The sequence below is a fragment of the Balaenoptera ricei genome, chromosome 11, assembly GCF_028023285.1.
Source record: "Balaenoptera ricei isolate mBalRic1 chromosome 11, mBalRic1.hap2, whole genome shotgun sequence".
In the NCBI taxonomy this organism is placed as follows: Eukaryota; Metazoa; Chordata; class Mammalia; order Artiodactyla; family Balaenopteridae; genus Balaenoptera; species Balaenoptera ricei.
The window spans coordinates 83,479,919-83,501,827 of record NC_082649.1 but is presented as its reverse complement, the minus strand read 5'-3'; the positions used below and the strand labels follow the sequence as shown (position 1 = coordinate 83,501,827).

The 21,909-nt window shown below is 42.4% G+C and overlaps 1 non-coding gene across 1 annotated transcript; it reads left to right on the top strand.

The window, feature by feature from the left end:
• The first annotated feature begins 2,756 nt into the window (after positions 1-2,756).
• On the top strand, positions 2,757-2,863 carry LOC132375529 (U6 spliceosomal RNA). Its single transcript, XR_009506073.1, has one exon. It is a non-coding gene; the product is annotated as a U6 spliceosomal RNA (small nuclear RNA).
• The last annotated feature ends 19,046 nt before the right edge of the window (positions 2,864-21,909 follow it).

Below are 21,909 nucleotides of genomic sequence, written 5' to 3'. Positions count from 1 at the left end.
CCTGTACGTGGTTCTCCAATGAAAATGAAATTTAATTCACTCTTTCCTCCCTTTTCTCCCACCACCTTCCAAATGCCCACCAACTCCCTTTCCATTGGAAATGACAAACAAAATAATTGTTCATTGCACACTGGTTAGGATTATGTAAACCAACTTTGACTTACAATAGGATTCTCTAAACTTCTGACTACAGGATATCAACTATTTCTCTAGCTCTTGATCACTGAGAACTCTGTGGTCCTTGTTCCCGTGCTTTTGTTGGGAAGAACAGCAGAGTGGAAAGAACATGGGTTTGAATCCTGCCTGTGCATCTCAATAGCTGTGTGTCCTCGGGTAAGTTATTGGAACTCTCTGAGTGTCCATTTTCTCATTTGTAGAAGGGTGAAAAGAACTCTATTAGATTGTGAGGATTATATTAAATGAGCATCTGGAAACTGCTATTTAAATTATTATCTTTCCAGCAAGGCCGTGTTGCCAAAATAGTGAAGGAGGATCCCATTTTTCAGTTTCTGCATTTCAGTAAGAGGAGAGAGGATGGCCAAAAGCTTCAGCCCTTCTTTGAAAATATTTATTTAAAATTTTTAGAAGTCAGGGCTGGGTTTTAAGGAAGGCCTAGGAGGTCTGGATGCTTGGGTCTGATGAACTCAGTGAGAGACACCTGGCTCCAAATTTTTACACAGGGAGGTAACTTTAAAAACAAAACAGGCACACCACCTGCTGATTTCTTTATTGGGAAACCAAGAGTTATGTAACTCCAAATCATAAACAATCCGCATGCGAAATGCAAAGGCATAGAAGGGACAAGTTTTGTCAAGTTTATGGGCATTCTGAGACCTGTAACCGCAGAACAAGCACAGGTGAAGAAATCTTCAGTTATAAGGTTGCTGGATGCCAAGTCAAAACCTCCGGATAAACTTGAGGCAGTGAGATTGTGTTATACAGCTCTGGCCTGAGAGAGTGGAAGGGCAGTGCAGTAGGACGCCTGGAGGGAGAATACTTTGATTGGTCAACAATTTAGTTTATGGAAAATTATCTCAGATCATTAACTTAGTGGCCATACAGCAGAAAGAGTTACAGTGAGCAGTAACATCTTGGGGGTTGATGACGTCATGGTATGAACTGTTGGCTACTTTTCATTGATAGGGAAAGCAGGTGTATAAACATCCATGAACCCAGCTCAGTGTGAGGAGTGTTTTCTTTTAAAGGCTCTCATTTGGCATCAGAACATCTTTCCCTTAGACCAGAGATCAGCAAACTTTTTCTGTAAAGAGGCAGAGAGTAAACGTTCTCAGCTTTGCAGGCCATACGGTCAGTATCAAAACTATTCAACTCTGCTGCATGAATGCAACCAGAGATCATTTGTAAACAAACAAGCATGACTGCCTTCCAATGAAATGTATTTATAAAAACAGGTTATGAGCCAGACTTAGTCAATGGGCCATAGTTTGCTGACTCCTGCTTTGGACCAATAGTCTCTATTTTGGTCACCCCAGACCCTAAACTACTTATTTTACCGGCTGACCTCATATTCTTATTGTTCAAGAAGAATTTAGTTTGTCTTTTGAGTACAGTGGATTTGTGTTGGGTGTTTCGAATCTGTGACTTAGTCCAGGAAATATTCCTACCATAAAAATATCACAGTAAGATTATCTCTTTCCTTCTGACATTTTTTCCCCTTGGGAGATCTTCAGGACATGGCTATAAACCGCCTAGTTCAACTTGTATCTCTAGTTTTAATCCCATTTTTCAACAAATTCTCCAAGCACCAATAAACCTCCATCTTTCACACAGTAGAGAGGTTTTTTTTCAGATGCACTGGTTGAACAAAGACAAGCGAGTTTATCAATGTACACTACAGAGTAACTTGCTACTCATGTGTTCAGTGAATATTAGATGAATGAAAAAGTGAGCAAGTGAAGGAAGAAAGGGAGGAAGGAGCAAGGAAGGAGGGAGGAAAGGAGGAAAGAGGAAAGTTATGGTGCATCATTGAGTCAGTGATTTAATATGTTTGCCAGATCGATACTTCTGGTTCTTTTACAGGTAGATTTGGAGTCAAGGGCTTTCTGGTTACATGTTTAGTTTATAAGATTCATCAGAAATAGACTCACAGACATAGAAAACAAAGTTACAGTTACCAAAGGGAAAAGAGGGAGAGGGATAAATTAGGAACTTGGGATTTACATATACACACTAGTATATATAAAATAAACAACAAGAACCTACTGTATAGCACAGTGAACTATATTCAATACCTTGTAATAACCTGTAATGGAAAAGAATCTGAAATATATACACACACACATAACTGAATCACTTTGCTGTATACCTGAAACATTGTAAATCAACTGTACTTCAATTTTTTTAATTTTTATTTTATATTGGAGTATAGACGTATTAGTTTCAGGTGTACAGCAGAGTAATTGTTATACATATACATATGTCCACTCTTTTTCAGATTCTTTACCCATATAGATTATTACAGAGTATTAGGTAGAGTTCCCTGAGCTATAATCCTTGTTGATTATCTGTTTTATATACAGTAGTGTGTATATGTTAATCCCAACCTCCGAATTTATCCCTCACCTCCACCTTTCCCCTTTGGTAACCATAAGTTTGTTTTCTATGTCTGTGAGTCTATTTCTCCTTTGTAAATAAGTTCATTTGTATCATTTTTTAAGATTCCACAAATAAGTGATATCATATGATATTTGTCTGACTTATATACTTCAATTAAAAAAAAAGATTCATTAATAAGTGTGCTCGCTTCAGCAGCACATATACTAAAATTGGAACAATACAGAGAAGATTAGCCTGGCCCCTGTGCAAGGATGACACGCAAATTCATGAAGCATTCCTAATTTTTATGATCTTATTTGCAAAGCAGAAATAGAGTCACAGACGTAGAGAACAAACGTATGGATACCAAGGCGGGGCGGGGGGCGTGTGATGAATTGGGAGATTGGGATTGAGAACCTACTTTAAATGAGAACCTACTGTGTAGCACAGGGAACTCTACTCTGTGCTCTGTGGTGATCTAAATGGGAAGGAAATCCAAAAAAGAGGGGATATATATATACATTTGGCTGATTCACTTTGCTGTACAGCAGAAACTGATACAGGAGTCCCACTCCCCTGCAAATAAAAAACCCTTTTTACATAAAAAATTAAATTAAAAATTCTTCAATAAAGAGAGAATCATTCATTTACTCAGCACATATTCATTCAGGAGTGTCACTGTGCTATGATTTGGGGGCATAGTGATGAACAAACTAGACAGAATCCCTGCCCTCATGGAGCTTAACATTCTATTGGCATAGGTGGCCAATAAACAAACAAGTCAGTATATAATAAGGTGCCAAGTGATTGGCTTCCAGGCTCACTCCAGAACTATCAACACTTGCCATTGCTTCTCCCTCATCAATTATTTGCCAAAGAAGCAACCCCAGCCCTCTTCTCTTCCACTTCCCTCCTGCAGAAGAGACCTGCACAGTCATCACCGGGTAAAGTTGGGACCATAAAACAGTGAGAATTGGGATAGATTCCCAGACACTACAAATAGCTGTCTTGCTTCAGCACCGCTGGGAGGAAGGAGGTGCTTCTTTCCAGCGATTTGAACTCTCCCGAGCTGGCAGCCTGCGGGGAAGTGTAAAGTGTTGGTGACAGCTTCAGTAACTAGAGCCAGGGGGCTGTCCTTGGCAGCCTGAAGCTCGTGCCATCTCGGGGCCATATCAGTAACACCAACACAAACATGGCCGGTACCCGTGGCAGTGACAGTTCCGGGAACATCTGCTTTTCCTCTCCCGGAGCCCCACGGCCTAGAGCCCATGCCTAGAGCCTGGGCTCCTGAGGGGATAAACAGAAAAGGGGCTTAGTAGCCAACACGGAGAGGAACGATCAAGGCTGTTTGCTGCTGCGCTAGCCAGACCAGCCGCTGCTTGCCCAGACAAAGCCAGACAGGGGCCAGAACCCTGCTCACTCTGTCTCCTCCACCGCACTGACCCTCAGACCTCTTACTGGAGAGAGAGGAAAGCAAGATGACTCCAAGTGTCCCCGCATTGGGTCTTTCTAGACGCACTCTTGCTCCAGACTTGTGATATACTACGTTGTTCTCTGGGAAAGGTTGGGAGAGAGACAGAAGTAAAATGAAGGAGAGAGTTTGTGTTGGGGAAAGCACACCAAGGTGGACACGTAGAGACATACCAGAGATGTCGGGAAGAGCATTCTTACATACCGCACAAGCCCAGGAAGATAGAAACCCACCTCTTCTTTTGTGGGTCCTGTCTCTGACTAGAGCAAATGCCCGTGAAAAGTAAAAGCATGCAACCCTGCCCCCAAAACATGTACAAAGCAAGTCGCTGCTCTACAGAAATCAAAGTACAGAGGGTAGCCTTTAAGAGCATAGATCCTTAGTTCCAATCCCAGCTCCACCTCTTCCCAGCTGTGCAACTTTAGGTGAGTTACTCAATTCCTCTCAGCTTCAAGTTCTCCGTCCATGAAATGGAAATGATGGTAGTCCCTGTACCTTAGGATTCATATGGGAATTAAATGTAGGATTTATGAGAATTGTGCAGCAGCCACAGAGGCCAGGAACATGGGAAACAGTCTATAACTGGCAGCTGTGAGTCACGAAAAACTACATTACCCATGTGTATCAACAGATCTGATTTTTTTAGACCTATAAAAAACCTATTAAATTGGTTTTATTTTTTTCTATTTGATGTAAAACACTGTGACACTGAGTTTAGGGAAATACAGTGAATTGTATTCGTTTGATTATTCATGTAGTTTATTTATGTAGTTGGATGATAAGTTTTTGACCAAAGAGAGGGTAAGAAACAGCATAGCAAATCGTGGTAAGTTGCCTCAGTTTTTGGGTAAACTTAGGGAGGCTCAGCCATGAAAGTAAATACGTTCTCTCATCAAACATTTATTAAGCAGTCTTCCACATGCCAGGCAAAGATGAATAAGAAGTAACGCCAACGTTGAAGATTTTGAAATCTAGTAAGAGAGAAAAGGGAAGAACACACATATACAGGTGATACAAGTGCCCCCAAAGAGATACAAAAGTCGCATGAGGACCTCAAAGGAAAGTTAAGTCATGTTTAGGTATTGAGACACAAAAGTTTTCATGAAAGAGGTGAATTTCAAAGTGGGCTATGACAGAACTAAAAGATTAAACAGAAGGAGGAAAGAGCATTGCAAGAGGCAGAAACAATAGGAGCAAAGCTTTTGTCCATTTTTTCAGTTTGAGTAAGATGCAGGGCAAATGGTGGGAAGATGAAGGGAGAAGGCTGAGCTGAGAGATTAGGGAAGAAATGGAGAGATTTGAACACAGGCTTAGACTTTATTTGGTAAGGCAGTGATAGATGGTACTTTAGGAAGATCAACTCTTATCAGTACAAAGCAAGGAGAAACCCAGGGCAAGGAGATTCAGTTAAGAAGCTTTTGCAGTTTTACAGCTAAGATGTGGTGAAAAGTAATGAAGAAGTGAAGTCCAGTTGGAGTGGTGGACAATGGGAGAGACAGAAGTCGAAATCGTTGGACAGTGGTATCTTCAGACCTGGATATCACTTATGTAACAGACACTGGTGGCTCTGCGGTTATGAGCCTGGGTCAGTGGGAGAATAGTGGTACCTTTAATAGGATGGGGAAGTCAGGCCCATCAGAGGAGGGAGACTGTGAGCTCTGAGCCTGGTTCAGTTATTGATATTACTATCCACTCACCTACCCAAGCCTGATGCCATTACAGACATCTCCCACTTTCTACCATTCCTTAAGTTATTGTACCAGTTAGCTACAGCTGCCTAACAAATTACCCCCAAGTTTAAGCAGCATAAAATAACCACCATTTATCATATCACACAATTTCTGATGGTCAGGCATCCAGTCAAGACTTAGCACAGTAGTTCTGACTCAGGGTCTTTCATGAGGCAGCAGTCAAGCTGTTGCCAGGGGTGCAGCCGTCTCAAGACTCAACTAGAACTGGAGAACCCACTTCCCAGCTCCCTCATGTTTTTGGCAGGCCTCAGTTTCTTGCTGGCTATTGGCTGGAGGCTTTAGTCTCCTGCCACGTGGGCGTCTCCTTAGGGCAGCTCCCAACATGGCAGCTGGTTTTCCCCACAGCAAGTGATCCAAGAGATAGAGCTCGAGATGGAAAGCACAGTCTCTTGTAACCTAATCTTGGGAGTGATCTATCATCACTTCTACCATGTGCTGTTGGTCATCCTGACCACCCCTCACACGATGTGAGAGGAAAACTACGCAAGAGCATGAATATCAGGAGGCAGGCATCATCAGGGGCCATCTCCAAGGCTGCTTCCACAGCCAGGAAGCCCTGCCAGTCAGCCTTCATATTTGTTAAAGCCGGCCCCTGTTCGCCATCTCACTTCCGCTGCTCCAGTGCAGTGTCTTTATCTCCTGTTTAGTCGGATGCAATTGCAGTCTAACAGGTCATGCTATTTTGGGCTTTTCTGCCCACAGCCTCGTCCTTCTTACCCCTGCAAGAGTGATCCCTCAAAACTGGACATCTGCCTATCCCTGCACCAACACACACCCCTCTTGCACCCTCTGCTTGGAACCCATTGCCCACATGATGTAGGTCAACCTCCTTAGCGTGAGTATGAGTCCCTCTGTGTCTCAGTCCCTCCTAATGCTCCAGCCTCCTCCCCTGACACCCTCCGCCTTGAACTTCACAGTCTAGTAAGCTGGGACTCTGTGTCTCCAGCTCTATCTGTGCTATTTCACCCAACCATGCCTTAGCCATACTCTTCCCTCTGCCTGCCATATGGTTCCTTATCTCTCCTCAACGTTACAGGATAGCATTGTGATTCAGAGCATGGGTTCAGGAGCCCCACCACCTGATTCAACCCCCAGCTCCACCACTCGCTCACTGTATGACTCAGTCAATTATTTATACTATATGCTGGGTATTGGTCAAATTATTTATATGCATATATTAACTTATATATCCCTACCACGACCTAAAGGTAGATGATTATTATCATCATCTTTGTACACATGAGGAAGCTAAGGTGCATAGGAGCTATAAAAGTTGTTGCAATTATAACTCTTCCTTGTTCAGGACTAAGTTCAGATACCACCTCCTCCACTAAATTTCATCCTTTTCAAGACAGATGCCCTCCTCCATGCTGCCCATGGCTTCCTGGGTGTAACTCTAACCTAGTAGCTACCATATTGTTTTGAAATGACCTATTTTTTATCTGCTTTTTTAAAAATCAGCTCTTTGAGGGCAGGGACCCCAAAGTCATCTGAGCCAGTTCACCACCCAGTAGACTCTCAGTCAATACGTGCTGGTTGAGCTTCGCTAAGTTGGCGGTGCCTGTTGAATATCCAGGTGAAGCTCTAGGCAGTTGCCAAATGAAGAGGGAAAAGAGAGAAGCTAAGGATAGGACCTTAAACAGAAAGAGAAAGAAGAGGTAGTGAAAGTATTGGTAAGATGAAATTTAACATTTTCCTTAATAAAACTAAAACAATGGCTCTAAACCACTAATCCTGAAAAACTTAACTGAAGTAGCATCGAATGGTCCCATCTAGTAGATGGAATCAAATTGAGAGTCATCTAGAAGTGTGATTCTTCTCATGCTATTTTCTCCGGGGAAGAATGATCATGTATATCTACAGACTCAGGCACAGCCATTAGAGTAATTAGTCTACAGCACTCCTTCCCTGAAGACTCCTATTTCTATCTTCCTCAAGAGCCTGAGTCTGTCTCATTGTTACAGGAAGCAGGCTGGCCTGTGTGACCAGGAAAATGGTCACATTTAATCACAAAATAAATAATGGAGGAATTCTATGAAAATAATGAGCTTCTCTTATTTTTCTTTTGTAGAGTTGCCTTTAAGAGAAAAGTATCAAAACAGAGAGTCTTCAGACTATTGTGAGCTTTACAAGAATTTGTTTGGGTTCTTTGCAAATGGTGGCTCATGACCCAACAGGCCCATTCAGACCATAATCAGAAATAATATGGCAGTTACCATCATTTATCTTTAGTGATCTAATCTCTGATCGGGCTTGCATCTCAGACACACCTTGTATTTTGTTGTGTGTTCAATCTGTGTGAAAAAAAAAAAAATCAGTCCTCCAAATTAGTCTTGCCAGGTGTTTCTAAAAAAAATAGTTTCCATATGATAGCAGCTCATGTCAATATCCTGCTAAAGATGTGAAACATTTTTCAAAAGTTTATACAGCCCTGACTTTGTCTAGGGACTCCTCCAGTTTTCCTGTCTCCAGTGATATCATTTTAAACATGTGCTTTCTCCCAATGGTTTGTGTGTTCTATGTAATTCTACTTGCAATGCTTCTTGGCGTGTAACTGTGGAAATATTAAGTCATTCCACATGTGTATGCATTTGCCTCTCCAGGTATATTTTGGAATTTTCTTAAGAACTGTGATTGCGTCTCCTTGTCCTTTTCCTCCTCTTCTTTTCCTTTTTCTTTTCCCTAGGAACACCTCAAAGGTGTTCACTGAGCAAGTTCTCCATCATTCTTGGCTGATTAATTTCCTAATAAAAAAAATAAAAGCTACAGTGTATCGACTAGTATGGGCCATGCATAGAATGAAGTGCTCCACATGTGTTCTCTCTTTGATCCTTACAACAGCCCTGGGAGTATTGTTCCTACTTTCCAATTGTGGAAACTGAGGCTTAGCAAGAGAAGGTGACTTTCCCAAAAGTCACAGCTAATGAGTGAGTGCCAGAGCTGCGAGTCAGACCCAGGCTGTCTCTAGAACGTATGACTACCTCTAATCACACTCATTTTCCATCCTTTTAACCAGCAACTTTTCCGGAGTTACTGCTTTGCAGATTTAGAAAGGAAAGTGTATTCTTTCCTTGGTGAATGGTGAGTTCAGTGGTGAATTCCATGGTGACTCTGATGTGTCTGACAAGAGACACTGAGCAGTATTCTTGTTATAAAGTTGACTGAATTCCTTCTCTGGTCTTCATTTCTAGAAGGCCCTGGTTTCCGTCGCCTTTGGAACAGTGCACATGCATCACTGTCACACCCAGGCTGGTTGGTCTCTGCAGCCATTCGTTAACTAGCCCACCATCCTCTACCTACTTGCTGCTCAAAATTTGGTACTTGGACCAGGAGAATCGGCATGAGCTCAGATGTTAGAAATGCAGAGTCACAGGTTCCCTGAGACTTGCTGAATCAGAATCTACATTTTAACTGTATCCCTGTGTGATTCGTGTACACATTAAAGTTTGAGAAGCACCGCCCTGCTTGTCACTGTCACATAAAGTGGAACTTCTCTCTCCTGCAGCTATTAGTAAAGAAGTCAAAATGGATCAGACCCGGATTCAAGTGAATCAGAGTGAAGTCACCATGTGGCCCATCATCCTACCACCCACCAGGTGTTCAGTCTCCTTTCTCAACATCACTCTTCCAAGTTAGCTGAAAATTCTGTAGCTGGAGAGTCATGCGTTAGAATGAAAATAGAAAACCTTGTCTACGGAGAGTTTTCAAATTCATTGTGGTTTCTAGAGCCTGTCCCTAACGCCCATCGCTACCATAGCCAAAGTTCAGCTGCTAAATTGATGTGACGTTTTAATCTAGCCTAATGTCAAAACAGAACAACTTTGTTAAAGGGGAGGTGAGTTGAGGATTACAGACCCTTTTAAGATCTGCGTTAAGAAATGTTTATCCCACCCGTCTCCAGCGTGTGCCAAATTGTGTAGTTGCTGTGGGCAGGAGACTGACCTCATTATTTCTCTCTCTAACCTGTTTGGAGCTGTACAGCCTAAACACGCTTTGTACTCGCACTGTTTGAATGCAATGTTATTTTGTAAAATAGGACTAGTGATTATTCTGCACGGACTTAACATGTTTTGCATCACCGTGTAGACTCTGCTGCTTTTCAAAGAATACATTTAAACTGATTGTATTTCTCCCTGCTTATATTCAAGTATTTATCAAGCAGTGTGGCAGGTACAGAACAAGTCACACATGAAAAATTGCTCTCAATGAGTTTATATTCGGGCAAGAGGACAAGACGGTACACAGCAAAAACTAGGGAAGAGGATAAATTCATTTCTATGATTTATCCGAAAGGTAGTGGGTTCAGGGAGACGAGGGTATGGCCGTGGTCAGAGAAGGTCTCATAGCAAGCAAAGCAGAGACTTGAAGACAGGAGAGGCAAAGAGTGAAAAAGAGGTTGTTCCAGAAGGAAAATGATCTGAGCAAAGGAGTAAGGACTAATGAGCCTGGAACCTTGTTCATGACATCCTTGCCAATAGCTAACATATATTGACTAATACATCCAGGGCTGCTATGTGTTTCTTCTGCTAAAACACTAAATTAAAAGATGCATTTAGTTAACCCATTCTCTAGAACTTTAAATAATAATTTATAATTACATAAATATATATCATTGTATATTACATAGTATGCTTTATAATAATTATATAATTATTATAGCTTTATTGATATTGCAATTTATAATTAATGATTATACTACATAATTAATATATTAGTAATGTGATTAATAATATTAATCATGTATTTGTTAATATTAATACATAATTATGAGATATAGTTATGTGTATAATAATTTATAACTAGCATTTTTGAGGTCTCTCCATATTCCACGGCTGAGTGCTAGACATTTAATACTCAGAGCAACTTTCTGGGAGTATTTTGATCTCCATTTCATTAATAGAGAAACAGACAATTTAGGAACTTAAGCAAGGTCACAGAGTGAGGAACAATGATAGTACACAAACACAAAATTTGAAGGGAAAACCCACATTCTCAAACACTATGCCATACTACATGGTATTGAACCTTGAATATTGTATACTGAGGTGCAATACAACATTAGGATATCAGGACAGGAAAAACTAATCCCTTTAAGCAATTTCTATTCTGTATGGAAAGCCAAGGTAAGATGTATAGAGCTGAGACTATTGCAGCAAGAACGTGTGGCGAAAACCTCTTTCTCAAGCCCTGAAAGTGTATTAAAAAGGCATGGAGGTGAGGTTATTTGGTTAAGACTTCTTAGAACTGATAATTTTGAGGGATCCACTATTCTAGGCCAAAGGATTGTGCCAATTAGATCATTTATATGGCTGTGTGGCTGTGTAGTATGCAAACATCCGTTCCCCAAATGGCCCAAAATGCAAGACCCCGAATGAGAAAGACTTGAGTCATTTGGGAAATAGCATCCATTGAATTTTTGATAGGATTTTCTGAGTGTGTGTTTGAATGTTTTTCGCTCACTTCTTTTTGGAGCTCATGGGAGGTAGTTTATCAGAAATGCTTAAAAGCATGGATAAAGAATCACGCATTCAAATCTGGGTTTGAGAGCTGGCCCTGCCACGATGATCACGACACTTGGCTGTTCACTTCAACGCTTGGCCAGTGTCATCGCAGTGTGGTCCTGGCCAGCAGCCTCAGCACCATCTGGGGACTCGTTAGAAATGCACATCTCAGGCCCCACCCCAGGCTGACTGAATAGGAAGCTCTAGGGACGGGGACCAGCAATCTGTGTTTCAACAACCTTTCCAGGTTTGGAAAACGTTATGCTGGACCACACCTTCCACATCTATAACAAGGAGATAATGTAGTAATCATACCCTTCCCACAGTATCATTGTAAAGATTAAGTGAGATATTGACAGTATACATAAAGTACCTAACGTGAAGTCTAAAATAAGTGTGCTTCATACTTATTATCTTCCATGACTTTATTTCTTGATTTGGGGCTAAGAAAAGGTAAGAAGCCAGAACCCTAAGCAGCTGACTCTGCCTTAAATTATAGCAGAAATCAATTCTTACAGTTAGCGACGAAGTCTTGTCCAACGGCCGCCTTATGTTACTAAGAAAATCTGAACTGTATAAACAGGTTTCTGCTGTGGTCTTTCTTGGGCTCCTGTTTGAAAACCAAGGAGGTCTGTCTGTGTGTGTTTTACAGCCAGTGCAGGGGCTCCAGAGGAACAGCTCTGATGGATGTGTGTGTCAGATTGCAAAACACCCCTGCCTGGAGCAGTTAAACTGGACGGTTTAGAAAACCACCTCCAGGTTTCTCATTTGGGAACACAAACACTTGTGAAGTGAAATGTTTCTTCCCAGGGAGATGTGGCACTGCTTCAGCTCCCTGGGAAGTGCCCATATATATCAGGGGCTGGACAGAGTCCCAGTAAGGCCTGGCGTGACCCACTGTGGCCAGTTCCAAACCATCTGAATGCATTCTAATTTCTCTGCACCTTTTGTTCAGGAGTTATTTATGTGTATTTGGGCATTTATCTTCCTGATAGACGTTTTGCTTCTCACTTGCTCTTTTCCCCTAAGACAAAGGGCAGCAAAATATTTACTATCAGGCCGTTTACAGAAAGGCCCTTTACAGAAAGGGCCTGATAGTAAATATTTTGCGGCCATAGGGTCTCTATCACAACTACTCAGTTCTGCCATTGTAACTCAAAAGCAGCCATAGACAATGTGTAACTGAATGAGTGTGGCTGTGTCCCAATAAAACTTTATTTACAGAAACAAGTGGTGGGCCAGATTTGGCCCCAGATTTTGGCTGTGGTTTGCTGACCTCTGACTTAGAATCTCAAAACATCTAATGAAAAGGACCCAGTCAACCAGGCAGAAGAATAACTCGGTGTCCATTCATGTGTAAAGTTCTGGCTTAGAAGTAGCTCCTGGCCTGAGCTGAGCCATGCCTTGGTAATGGAAGATAAACAACACCAGCTGTCCCTCCAGACCAACTGGACCAAGACCCTGAAACCGGTTTGCTCCCACCTGGTGGGAAAACGCCTCTCAATTTTAGAACTTTTTTTAAAATTAATTAATTAATTAATTTATGTTTGGCTGCATTGGGTCTTTGTTGCTGCGTGCGGGCTTTCTCGAGTTGTGGCGAGCGGGGGCTACTCTTTGTTGCGGTGCGCGGGCTTCTCTTGTGGAGCACGGGCTCTAGGCGTGCGGGCTCGGTAGCTGTGGCTTGCGGTCTCTAGAGCACAGGCTCAGTAGTTGTGCACGGGCTTAGTTGCTCCGCGGCATGTGGGATCTTCCCGGGCCAGGGCTAGAACCCATGTCCCCTGCATTGGCAGGATTCTTAACCACTGCGCCACCAGGGAAGTCCCTCAATTTAAAAACTTTTAATGAAGGTGTTGCCTCACAATTTGGGACAAAGCAAAGCAAGTTCCAAATCTGGAACAAGGAAGTCTTCCTCTGAAAAATGAGATAGAAATGGAGCTGCTGTTTAGATCCCAATGAAGCAGGAGGCCAGGGCCCAAACTTAAACCGTAAGAGTAGAAAGTGAGTACCAGTGTCTTACTTTTCTGGAATAATTCACGGCACGTAACTCCCAGTGTTTAGAAATGACTAAACAATCCCTTCTGCAAAGAAGTAACCTAGAGGGTGTGAATGTAATAAATTACCCTGTATTTATGTCCTAGGAATTCTAAAGTAATGATATGAATCTCTGTATGAGACTGCAGCAGAAGAAACCAGCTGACACACGTTGTGACCCAAGCTGTTCTTTTATGTGAAGGGTTTTACAGTGCCAGGTGTGAGTTGAGACTCAGCCTTGTAAGACTTATTCGTTCCAAAGTTGGAATTTGCAAGGTAGCCATTTATAACAGATGTCATTAGTTGCATGTCCAGCAGCCATTCCAATTCCTCCTTTTTACCTTGAAGAAGAGCCCGTACTTATGTTGGGGTGTACACATGTAAAAAAGATAAATCTTACTTGGTTTCATTCAATTGTGATCATCTCATTGGCCATACCAGTGATCGGTTTATGGAAGAGCATGTAACCCAGTGCTGCCTAATGAAAAATTAAGTCTGCTGGGAAGCTGCTGGTAAAGGTATCTTTTCCCTGAAGAAGAGGCATAGGGGGAAATATGTCCTTCTGTGGACATTCCGGATATAGAGCTTGGAACTATGATGGCCATCTTGCAACCCTAGGGAAAGCCAAGCTATGGATAACAAAGCAGAATTAACCCTGGAGCTGCCTTGTCTTGAGACATCTTGCTGTTGAGAGAATAAATGTTCCTTTTATGTAAACTAACTTGGATTTTCTGTTTCTTACATCCGGTAGACCCCCAAATGATACACACTCCTGTTTTGTCTCCCCTCGGTCAGTTCAGGTCTCTCCGCTCCCACCAGCTCTCAAGTTCTATGCTTTCACTGTCCCCACCCCATCTAACCACCTGGTAGAGACTTGGGAATTGTGTTTTGTTTTGTTTTTGTTTTTTTCATAACTTATAGCCCTTAAGGTTGAGGTCTTAACCTGTTAGGATTTCACCATGGAGCCACTGGTCAGTAAAGAGTTACTAAAACAGCTATTCACAGGCTGAAGTGATTTTAATGTGTTGTTTTGTTATTAGAAGTATTGGTAATAATAATGCTATGTTTCTTTCTCATTCATTTGATAAAATTGCCCTTCCCTAACAAAGATTATAGGCTAGTAGTCAAGTAAGCAATTACATACAATATAATGATGGCCCGTGGGGAAACTGGGAGCTGTGGAAGTCCAAAGAGAGGTGCTATTGTTGGCTTACCCAATAGTCATGCCCTTTGCATTTCTTCCACGCTTGAAGAGACTCTTTCCCTGAAAATGCCAGACGTTCACTTTCCAGCCTCTCTTGCAGCTAGGACATGTATATATGGGCCCCTTCTGACCAGGGAGATTTAAGGCAAAGCCTTCAAAGGACTTCTGGGAAGGATTTTCCTTGAAGAGTAAGATCATCACAGAAGGGTGTCTTCTTCCCTTCCTGCTCTCGGTTGTTTTGTGAGAGGGCATGATTTGGAGCTGCAGCAGCTATCTTATAACCATGAGGCAAAAGCTAGGAGAATCATGGAAAAGTTGAATCCATTTCTCGACATTATCATCGCACAGAACTAATCTTGGATCTGTATATCTCCAGATATGTGACATCCAGTTATGTGATAATACCGTCATATTTCATTATCTGTTACTTATAGCCAGTAGTATGCAAATTGGTACAATGCGTATCTAACCTGGACTGAGGCAAGCAAAGAAGGCTTCCTGGAGGAGATAACTTATGCGCTAAAGCATGAAAGATATGTACATATTTTGTAATAGAAGGAGAGGTGATAAAGGAGGATCCAAAGACTTGAAGGAGAAAATATGGTAAGTTTAAGAATTCAAAATTGGAGGCTATGGCTGGAGCGTAGAATATTGTTTATGGAGTGGCAAGAGATGAAGCCAAAGAAGTGGTGGGTAAGAGCACAAATCATACATGACCTTGTAAGTTATGTTAAGAAATTTTGCCCTTTTTCTTAGGAACATTCAGAACACTATTGGAGGCTTTCTCACTCTCAGGGTCAAAGTTAATCACTTCTTTTACACACCCAGATCACATTGCTGATAGTTTGCTGTCATTTGGTCCTATTAGGGCTTGTTTGTTATTCAGTGATCTATTCCCTCCAGTAGACCAGAAGACACGAGGGCAGAGGCTACGTTTTCTCTCATTTAAACCAACCCTCTCTAACGAATCCTGCTAAAGGTTTGTTAAATCACATTACCTCTCCCATTACAGTTGATAAAACCTGAACCTATTTTGAAGTATTTTGTCTTGCTTGATCCTTTCAATACCCCCATGAAGGCTGGAGAGAGCAAGAGAGGGGTCCAAGCTTCCACAGCTTGTTAGGGCAGAACCATAAGGGCTAGAAACAGGTAGTATCTCTCTTGGTCCAAAAATGCTTTTCACTATATCATACAGTTTTGCCCAACAGCAAGTGTTTCCAGCACTGAACCTTTGTACCTTGATTCATTTGCTGTGAGGTTCCAGTTTGATGAAACTTAAAAAAAAAAGCATTTCCATGTAGTCTTTGCCAGAAGCTTTGTGGTAGTGGAACCATCCAGTCACACTTTCTTTTCCTGGGGAGAACTCAGGGTGGCCTTTTGGAGTTAGCAGATGTAAGGCAAGTGTGGTTTGAAAAAGGTTAGCACTCCCCCTGTCTCCTGGTCTGCAAAGCTCGTAGAATACTTAAGGGCTGGAGGAGAAATTTGTGTAGGAACTGTGTTAGTTAGGGTAACTAACTACCTGCCCTAGCAGGTAAACTTGAACATCTCAGTGGCTCAACTCAATAATTTTCTCATTCGCATAAAGATTAACTTTCGGGGGGCTTCATCAGAGACCCAGGCTCTTTCTCTCTCGTGGGTCCACCTTCTCCTATAACTCCTGGTAGGTCTTCTGAGTCTATCTAAAACATATATATGAAAAAAATAGACATCAATATTTTATTCTGGTTATTTCTCGTGGTAATATCACAAGTGATTTGCAATTTCTTATATGTGCCTTTCTGTATTTTCCACATTTTAGTTTTCTCTAATGAACACGTATTATTTAAATAATAAAACACATTTTAAACAAACAAAGAAGGACTCCTCTTGCCAGTGAACACCTCTAGGATTCTCAGACTCATCCCAGAAACTCCTTAGAAATATTCAGATGAGGGAAAGGGTGTCAGAATTGTGCAGTTTGACTAGGAAGAGAAATGTGACCTCACAGGTGAAGGAAGGCATATCAATTTTTCCTTCATTCCACAATTATTTATTAAACACCTTTTCTGTATCAGAAACTGTGTTAAGACCTGGAGACTTAAGAAAAGTAAACACATGTGACATAACCCCTAACTTGATATAGATTTTAGTCTAGAGGAAAAGTGAAAGGGCTGGACAGAAAAATCAAAGCCATCCACACAGGAGTTTCTGTGCACAGACTACGTACAAAGCACTTTGCCCAATTCTGCGAAGCGGGGCGTTAGTGGGACACCTCTGTGCTGCATCGCTTGTCTCATGAAGACACGAGGACATCTTTCTTCCCCGATGCACTCTTCCCAGAAGGAGCCCTGACTTCCTGTTCCTGTTAACGCTTCTGCAGGTGCTTCCCTCCTCAGGGAATTCAGCCTCGTTCTGCTTTGTGAGCAGGCAGCTGCGGGGTCCTGCGGGGCAGTATCCTTACCTTATGCCAGGATCCAGCCCCACCATGTGTGTTCTGACCCCCACCCTCCCAGGTCACCCTGTGGCTGCCAGAAACCACCAGTCCCCCTTGTGTGTTGCTCTGCCACAGTTAACCTTGTCATTACACAGATGCTGTCAGAGGCCATGTCTGAACACCGTGTCAAAACAACTAGTCCAGAAGGAACATTCGGTCAGTCTGGTTTGTCAGTAAGTCAAAAACTAAGACATTTGTTTGATTGGATTCGTGTAAGAATCGGTTGGTTTTGTTCTGAGTGGAGTTTGGTCTTGTTAGCTCACGTATCTCAGCACAGTTCTCGTCTCCCAGGGTTACAAGAGCTCACGGAGGAATGAGCACCACAATAAAAATGGGTCTGTTTTTCCCCCAATATCTTCACTTTATCTCCATAACTACCCTGGAAAGCACTTGAGGGCAAGACTGTGTGATCATCTTCGTTGCACACAGTACGTGTTTAATATTTGTGTCATTTGGGGTCTTGCCAGCAAAGAGGTGACCTATTCAAATTGTGTCCCTGGAGGAGAGCCAGCAGAGGGACGGTCTGCAAAGGTGTAGGCAGGTGTAGAAAAACTGTAGGAGGTAGGGCAGGACCTCAGGGAAGTGACAGGAGAACTATCCTTAAGCCTGAAAGGACATGATGAGGAAGTGGAAAGAACAGAGAGAGAGAGAGAGAGAGAGAGAGGTAAGCTACCTTTATCCAAGGAACACATCCATTGTGTATCACATCCATAGTGGGAGAGTGGGGGAAATAAAACCCCAACCTCACTCTCCTTTGATCCCCTTCCTGGGTTCCCTAGCTGCTAGACTCACCTGGAAACCAGAGAGCTCAGAAACCTGTGGATGTAACTCATATTTGTCAGCCTCCGGGAGCACAGAAGAATCTAGAAGAGTAGAAAGTAGAGCTGAAGGGACAGACAGAAGTTATCCAGCCCAGTACTGTGTTAACTAATTTCCAGAAAGGGTTAATTCTACACCCTCCCTGAATCAGCGCCTTACTTTTCAAGGGAAGCAGTCATGTGGACTCACAGACTTTTGGACTTGGGGAAACTTCGAAAGCACCGACCCCTTTGGAATGCATAAAACTTCTTTCAGGGATCCTCAGCAAGTGGCCATCCACTTGAATGCCCCTTGTGACAGGGAGATCAGTGCATGTCACAGCCTTTCAGGGCACTTCCCGATTAGAAGGCTCCACAACAAGTTCCTAGTTTTATCCCCTGACATCACCAGAACAAGTCTATACGCCCAACTCCCATTCAGAAAGAGGAATACTGGAGCCTTAAAAGCTCTACGTTTTATACTAAAAATAGAGTTGCCATATGTTCCAGCAATTTCACTCCTAGGCATATATCTGGAGAAAACTCTAATTCGAAAATATGCATGCACCCCAATGTACATAGCAGCACTATTTACAGTAGCCAAGACATGGAAGCAACCAAAACATCCATTGAAAGATGAATAGATAAAGAAGATGTGGTACATATACACAATGGAATATTACTCAGCCATAAATAAGAATGAAATAATGCCATTTGCAGCAACATGGATGGACCCAGAGATTTTCATACTGGGTGAAGTAAGTCAGAAAGAGAAAGACAAATACCATATGATATCACTTATATGTGGAATCTAAAATATGCCACAAATGAACCTATCTACAAAACAGAAACAGACTCACAGACATAGAGAACAGACTTGTGGTTGCCAAGGGGGAGGGAGGGTGGGGGAGGGAAGGACTGGGAGTTTGGGATTAGCAGATGGAAACTAGTATGCATAGGATGGATAAACAACAAGGTCCTACTGTAGAGCACAGGGAACTATATTCAGTATCCTATAATAAACCATAATGGAAAAGAATATGAAAAAAAAAAACACCTCTGCTTTTTGTGCATGGATAATCATGCCCTTAAAACAAGGTGGGAGAGAAGCTACAAAGCTTAAGCCAATCTCCCAGGCAAAGGCAGAAGAGAACTCAAGCTGTGCAGAGGGGAGGAAAACCGTTCTCTCCCTGTATCCCGCCACAAACACATCTAAAATTCAGAACATCCTAAAGACAAAGACGTGATGATGAAATCCATGAGCACCGGAGCTGGGACCCTTCAGACAGATTTAATTATATTTCCAAGCCACACGCTCTCCTCGGCAAGACAGCAGAAACCAAGAGCCACAGCCAAAAGCAGCCAGTGTAATTAATGAAAACCTAGCAGCTAAAAATACCCTTTGCCAGCTCTGAGGACCCCACTGCTGCCTGTCAGTTATATTTCATCTTTTAAAAAATCCCAGCCTGCAGAAAGCATTCCGAGTGGAAAGGGCTGGGTTGTTTGCAGGAATCAGTGTAAAACTTAGACAGTAGTTTATTTGTTGGGCTGGTAACACATGAGAAATGGAGGAGAGGTTTGTTTTCTGTAGCAGTAAGCAGATCAAGCCAGCTGGCAATGTGCCCGAAACAAATAACCAAGAAACAACTAGATCTGTGTGAAACTCGGTGTGAGAAAGTTTAGAGTTGGTAGGGCAGGGAAAGGGGGCTCCGGTAGAAGAGAAAATGGGTGAGCAGGGAAGACAAAGAGGTTTTCGAGTTCTCTTATTGGTAAAGTCACTGTGTAGAAGTCTATATGGATTCGTACCCTGATTCCCATCTCCTGCCTGTTTTCAACTCTCACCACATCAGCATTCCAATTAGAGCCCGGGATTTTGTCCAACTTCTGTTTCACCATTTTTAAGAGTTGGCATTAAATTTGGTTGGTTCCATTTCTTGTATGTCTATTCAGCAGCTGTAAATCTAGAAGCAGCGAGTTAGAAATATAAAGAAGTAGTTTTGGTTGTTACTCTAGTGTTGACTAGGCAAACGCCCAGCAACCCCGTTGGAGAAGCATCTTTATTAGTTCAGTTATCTTTTTGTCATCTTTTCAAATTTGCATTCAGTAAAATTCACTTTTCTTCTGTACAGTTAGTTCTATGAGTTTTCATAAGTGCACAGAGTCGTGTAACCACCACAGTGAACAGTTCTGTCACCTCAACACTTTCCCTTGGGCGAAAACTTGGTAGTCCAACTCTCCCCTCACCCAGCCCTATCCCCTGGAAACCACTGTTTCTCTGTCCCTGCAGCTTTGTCTCCTCTGAAATGTCATATAAATGAAATCATACAGCACATAGGCTTTTCTGTCTGTATTAGCCACATTGTGTGAAAAAGTCAGGGCAAGCTCAGAGAAGTCCAGTAACTTGTCCAGGGTCACCCAGCTAGAAAAGCAGAGCAAAAGTTTAAGTGCAAGTCAACTGATTCCAAATCTTATCCTTTCTCCCCAGTACTGAGCTAGAACACTGCCTGGCCTTAGTTTCCTTATCTCCCTCATTGAGAAGTTGGGACTGGGAGCACACAATGAAACCATGGTTGCATAAGGACTCTGGAAAATGTAAAACCCTTTGTGAAAGCACATATTGCTTCATGTTTCTACCCATCTTTGTCCTCTGCCAAGCGTTTTACGGGAGGGCATTTGGGCTCTCCAAATCATCCTACTGAACTTGGTGGCACACCTTGGAACCCGGCCGTAATCAATCTGTGTAAAGAAACATGCACGCACAAACACACACATGTGCACACACAGGCACACAAACTCCTGCTAATGCAGGAAGCATCTTAGGAGGTTAAAGGACTTGTCTTGACTGTTCTCCACCGAAGAGGCAAAGCCTCTCACAGATTTATTTAATGGGATTTGGGCTGTGCAAGGGTGTTTTGGTCATCTGAAGGGATTTTTCTATTCTCAGGACATGAAAGTAACTGCTGTGAAATAAAATTTGACTTGACTATTATGTCACAAGAAGTAAACATCATCTGCTGGCCTGATGGCTTGGAAGCCTCTCTCTAAACTACTTCTGCCAGAGGCTTTGAAATGTTTGCTTTCAGGCTGGATTCAACCATCAGAATATTTAGAGAAGCACATGCCATAGCCCCACAAAACAGATCTCTCTCTTGGTGAAGATAAACCTGCAAAGCTGTAGCTTTCTCCAAGCCACACAAGTATGGGTTTGGTTCGTTCCTTTACCGCTACTCCCGGTAAATGTTATTGAAAGCAAAAGTCTTCTTTTCTTCATTACTGCTGTAGGGGGTAGAGTTACTGAAGCAGGCCAAACAAAGACTCATGAAGCACCTTGGACCTTTTGCTCTATTCCAGAGCTGTCCAGTGGAAGGATAATGCGAACCATATATGCAATTTTAAAATTTTTAGTAGACATTTTGAAAAGTAAAAAGGGTTGCAATTCATTTTAATAATATATTTTTAAACCAAGGTTTCCAAAATATGTAATCAGTATACTGCTATTAATGAGATATTTTCATTCCCTTTTCCATGTTAAGCCTTCAAAATCCAGGGTATGTTTTATACTCACAGCCCATCTCAGCTCAGACCAGCCACATGTCAAGTGCTCTGTGACATGTGATTTTTTTTTTTAGAAGGGTTTTTGGCTTTTTATTAATTTATCTTTGGCTGTGTTGGGTCTTCGTTTCTGTGCGAGGGCTTTCTCTAGTTGCGGCAAGCGGGGGCCACTCTTCGTCGCGGTACGCGGGCCTTTCACCGTCGCGGCCTCTCTTGTTGCGGAGCACAGGCTCCAGATGCGCAGGCTCAGTAGCTGCGGCTCACGGGCCTAGTTGCTCCACGGCATGTGGGATCTTCCCAGACCAGGGCTCGAACCCGTGTCCCCTGCATTGGCAGGCAGATTCTCAACCACTGCACCACCAGGGAAACCCGACATGTGATTTGTGATTACAGTATTAGTGAGTGCAGCTTTACAGGTAGAGGTAAATTCAAATCCCAACGGGGCCTCTTAATAGTAGTGTGACCTTGGGCAAGTTATTTCAACTGTCCGCACCTTGGTTTTCTCATCCAAGAAAGTGACAATGATGTCTACTCACAGTGTAGATGTGAGGATTAAATGAGATAATCCAAGTA